This window comes from Rutidosis leptorrhynchoides, chromosome 4, assembly GCF_046630445.1.
Source record: "Rutidosis leptorrhynchoides isolate AG116_Rl617_1_P2 chromosome 4, CSIRO_AGI_Rlap_v1, whole genome shotgun sequence".
Classification (NCBI taxonomy): domain Eukaryota; kingdom Viridiplantae; phylum Streptophyta; class Magnoliopsida; order Asterales; family Asteraceae; genus Rutidosis; species Rutidosis leptorrhynchoides.
Genome location: NC_092336.1, coordinates 258,664,937 through 258,670,497, shown reverse-complemented (window position 1 = coordinate 258,670,497; position 5,561 = coordinate 258,664,937). Strand labels below are relative to the sequence as shown.

At 25.8% G+C, this 5,561-nt stretch overlaps 1 non-coding gene across 1 annotated transcript; it reads left to right on the top strand.

The window, feature by feature from the left end:
* Positions 1-299: 299 nt before the first annotated feature.
* On the top strand, positions 300-406 carry LOC139845856 (small nucleolar RNA R71). Its single transcript, XR_011758611.1, has one exon. It is a non-coding gene; the product is annotated as a small nucleolar RNA R71 (small nucleolar RNA).
* The last annotated feature ends 5,155 nt before the right edge of the window (positions 407-5,561 follow it).

The window sequence follows — 5,561 nt, the reverse complement described above, 5'->3', positions numbered from 1 at the left end:
AACCAACCTTAATCATATGCATTTCTTTGGTAAGATTTTCAACTTGCCTTCCCAGATTACCCAACTGCACATTCATAGCTATAACCATATCTTCCGAATCATAACTAACAGATTTTACCGAACGAGAAATGTCTAAGTCTTGATGCCATTCGCGAGAATGGGTAGCCAACTTATTGATTAATGTTTCAGCTTCTTCGGCAGTTTTACTCATGATGTTTCCTCCAGCAGATGTATCAATCTATCTTCTTCTAGCAATATCACAACCTTTATAGAAAGTAGTTACCTTTTTATACTTATCCAAACCATGTTGTGGACAATCTCTAAGCATTTGACTAAATCGTACCCAAGCAGAATAAAGAGACTCATTAGTTTTCTGACAAAAATTAGCAATTTCAGTTTGAAGGGTGACAATTTTTGATGCGGGAAAGAATCGAGTTAGAAAATTTTCAACCATAGTATCCCAACTAGTAATATCTCCTTCACGTAACGAGTTTAACCATTCTTTAGCTTCATCTTTTAGTGACCATGGAAAGAGAAGAAGATAGGTGTCATTGCTTTCCACATTATTAATGTTAAACATATTACAAATATCTTAAAAATTCCTGTGAGCATTAGCATCTTCCTTTTCAGTTCCCCTAAATTGGTTATCCTTAAGCAAATGAAATATATGACCTTTAATATCAAAGTTTTCTTTTATAACAGGCTGAGTAATAGCGTTACCTAATCCTTCCCGACCCGCTTTCATTAACCTTCCATTGAATCAGTAGTCATTGCAATTTCTGAACCAAAAAGAGATCCCAAATTAGAATCAGGACTAGACAGTGGACTAGATAATGAATCATCATTAGAAGTAGTTCCTTCATTGAAATTTAATTTCTTAATAATATTCGAATCCTTAGAAGGTGTAAAAATATATTAATATTTAATAACATGTCTTGTAAGACGGGTTTCTTGGATCGGGTATTCATGTGATCTAAAATCATAAAAAAAAAAAATTTAAGAGAAAATGTTTTAGACTTAAAAGGATATATATAATTTAATTTTAAATTTATTCTAAATCTTTTTCTAATATTTAGGAAGTATGTTAGTATATTAATAAATTTTAAATTGATAAAATATAATAATAATGATTAATGACATAATTAATAATATAAATATTAAATAACAACTTTTATCGCATAACAATGAATAATCAAACATACACGGCTAGCGTCTAGGTTCGAGCAGGAGCCTTTAAATCGGAACCCCAGCAACCTTCCCCTAAAGGAAGACAGTGATCACTCATTTTCAAGAAATATCAATAACCAAAGTATATCCAATTTTCGTATTTACCGCACTCCCCGGTAGAGTCGCTAAAAGGTTGATGTGTCAAAAGTGTGTGCAGTAGTGCTTAACTTATCTTTCAACTTTTAAATTTATAAAACCTTTATTATTACACTTTAACACCCTAACGAGCAATAAAACCCGATCAGATGTAGTATTTTAGGTTATCATCCCAAGAGAGCATAGATGCGGATAAGAGTTGTTTTATTTAAATAATTTAATTCTTATTAAAGAATTAAAGATAGATTTTTAAGTCTTTTATAGGATAGATTCTTATCTCTTAGGAAAGAGATGCTTTAAAGATAAACAATCATTAAATTAAAACAAGGAATTAAAGATTCAAAATAAACAGATAAAAATAAAAGCAATTAATAACTAACTTATACGGGAATCATATTAAGCAAGTTTCATAACTTATATTAACACAAAGCAGAATAATAATCATAGACCAACTATTATCCCTTAATAGTTTAAGCTAAGTGTTGCATATCATTCAACAAGTAGGACTTTAAAGCATAGGTTAGACATGTGATGTGCATGACTAACATCTCAATTCTTCATGTTCAATTCAATTACATGATACATATCAATCTTGTGATGAGGATCAACATGCAAATAGACTAACAAATTATATAAGCTATTAAACACTAAGAAGATCAACTCAATTTACTAGCTGAAAGTCAATTACTACTAAGTTCTCATGCAATCATCAATTAAACAAATCCCAACGAAGGTTCTTTGATTAAGCCTAACTATATCAAACTCTATTATATAAGCGTAATTCCAATTAAACAAGTTTATCACTATTAAGCTTTTTAACCTAGTTGCATGCAATTCAATTTGACAAGTTTGATGGACTAGATCTAAATAAGTAGCATGAATCGAATAATAGATCTTCAGATCAAGTACTAATCAATCCTAGAATCATGTTATTTAATCATTAAGCATTGCAAACAAGTAGATTTAAACAAAACAGATTCAAAACAGTTCAAATATGAAGCGACCCGTCCTAATCCATCTGGACGAAGTCCATATCAATTACAAACGATTCACAATAGTTGATTGCATCGCGAGGTACTTGACCTCTATATGATACATTTTACAAACATTGCATTCGTTTTTAAAAGACAAACTTGCTTTACATCAAAAGTTGACGGCATGCATACCATTTCTTAATATATCTAACTATAATTGACTTAATAATAATCTTGATGAACTCAACGACTCGAATGCAACGTATTTTGAAATATGTCATGAATGACTCCAAGTAATGTCTCTAATATGAGCTAATGCACATCGGAAGATTTCTTTGATACCTGAGAATAAACATGCTTTAAAGTGTCAACCAAAAGGTTGGTGAGTTCATTAGTTTATCATAAATAATCATTTCATAATTTTAATAGACCATAAGAATTTCATTTCCAGTTCTCATAAATATACGTCCCATGCATAGAAACAAAAATCATTCATATGGATTGAACACCTGGTAACCGACATTAACAAGATGCATATAAAAATATCCCCTATCATTCCGGGAAATCCTTCGGACATGATAAAAACGAATTCGAAGTACTAAAGCATCCGGTACTTTGGATGGGGTTCGTTAGGCCCAATAGATCTATCTTTAGAATTCGCGTCAATTAGTAGACTGGTTTACTAATTCTTAGGTTAACAAGCAAAAGGGGCATATTCGGCTTCAATCATTCAACCATATAATGTAGTTTCGATTACTTGTGTCTATTTCGTAAAGCATTTATAAAAATTTCGCATGTATTCTCAGCCCAAAAATATAAAGGGTAAAAAGGCAAATGAAACTCACCTAATGTATTTTGTAGTAAAAATACATATGACTATATTGAACAATGCAGGGTTGGCCTCGGATTCACGAACCTATATCATTTATATATATATATATATATATATATATATATATATATATATATATATATATATATATATATATATATATATATATATATATATATATATATTAACACACATAATCATAATCGAACAATTTATTATATCTTAATTTATATATTATATATTTAATTTGTGTTTATATTCAAAATGGTTATTGTTTATATAGTTATATTAATATATCCATTCTTGTTTAATGTTATATTTAAAAATCAACAGTTTGTTATTTGTAAGTATTTATATAAATAAAATTAGTAAGTTTGATAGATATAGTTATGTGAAATTTTAATATAATTATAGTATATGTAATAAGTATATTTTATGTACAAAACATTTATTTACTTAAAAAGATAGTTTTTGATATCAATAATGATAATATTAATAATCATCTTACTTAGTAATAATACTTAACTTGATAATAATATTAGTAATAACAACAATAATAATAATAATTATAATTGTAACTAAGGTTATGATAATAATAATAATAATAATAATAATAATAATAATAATAATAATAATAATAATAATAATAATAATAATAATAATAATAATAATAATAATAATAATAATAAGTATGTAGTTGTATTGATATCAAAATAACAATTTTTAGTAAAAATGATAATAATTTTAGTTATGATAATAACACCTATTTACATGATAATAATATGTAATTGCTTTACTATAGTAATACTAATAATTAACTTAACCATAATAATATTAATAATCATTTTGATAAAAATAATCATTTTAATAATAATAATTGTAATATTAATAATAACACTTATAATAGTTATAATGATAGTAATGTTACTAACAATTGAAAATATGATGATAATATTAATTTTTAATGATAATAATAATAAATCGTAGTATGATGGTTATAATAATGCTTATCTTAACAATAATAATAATAATGTTCATTTTTGTAATTAATCATAATAATAATAATGATATTTACTACTTGTGTTGGAAAATGATAATAACAATTGTAGTTATTTTAATACTAACAATATTAACAACAACAATAATAATAACAATAATAATAATAATAATAATAATAATAATAATAATAATAATAATAATAATAATAATAATAATAATAATAATAATAATAATAATAATAATAATAATAATAATAATAATAATAATAATAATAATAATAATAATAATAATAATAATAATAATAATAATAATAATAATTGATAAATGGAAACTACCTCTCAAAAAGTTCAAAAAAATTAGTTGCCTACGCCCGGGTTCGAACCCCCAACCTCTAGCTAACCCGCAAACACACAACACCACTCCACCAATTCTACTTTTCTGATTAAACCCAAAACCAATTTCTTTTAACTCCTAACTCATGGTATTCATCTTCCTCATCAATGAACTCAATTCAAACTTAACTCAAATCCAAATCCGCGAATCATATAGTCAGTTTAAGACTTAATGTCATCATTTATACACTCATTTATGTTTAATTAGTTTGAGAAAAGAAGAAAAAAAATAAATACAGAAAGGTACCAGTTCTGCTCGTCGCTGATAAGAAGGAAAAAAAAGAAAAATTGTTTTCACCTTATAGATTGTTTTAGATAAATGTTACAACACGAAAAAATTTGTAATCCACTCCCAGAAACTATTGGTGTCCTTAATTGCAATCGATTTGCAACAAAAATCTCGAATTCCTTCAAGAACGATTTAGTTGACTTTTTTTGTAAAATACTTTGACTCCAGAATTCGTAATCAATATAAGGAATTAGAAGCTGAGATTTCACAGATAGTTTAAATAAGAGATTTCTAACCTTTCTGCAATTTTAGATTTTTCCAAATCATTCGAAATCAAAGTTGGAGTAAAAATATGATCGCACAGAGTCAGGACTCGTTTTCTTCTTTTTTTAACAGATAAAAGCTATTGAAATTAATAATTGATAAATGATATTAACTCGAATGATTTGTAGCAATTGAGGGATTCCGTGTATATGTTGATGGTATGGGTCGACATCAAGTCACGAGCAAAGCAAATTTAACAGAAAAAAATAAAAAAATAAATAACACAGATAAAGACATAAATTACGCGTTCTGATCTGATTCTTTATTTCTATATACATTAATTAATTACTATAAATTATTAAATATATTAAATATAATAATATGTTAATAATAACAATACTAATAATAATTAATAATAATTAATAAAAATAATAATACTAATAATTCTTCAATAATAATGATAGTAATAATATCTAATAATAATACTAATATTATTCATAACAACTAAAATTATAATTATATTATTGATTATAATAATAATGATATTA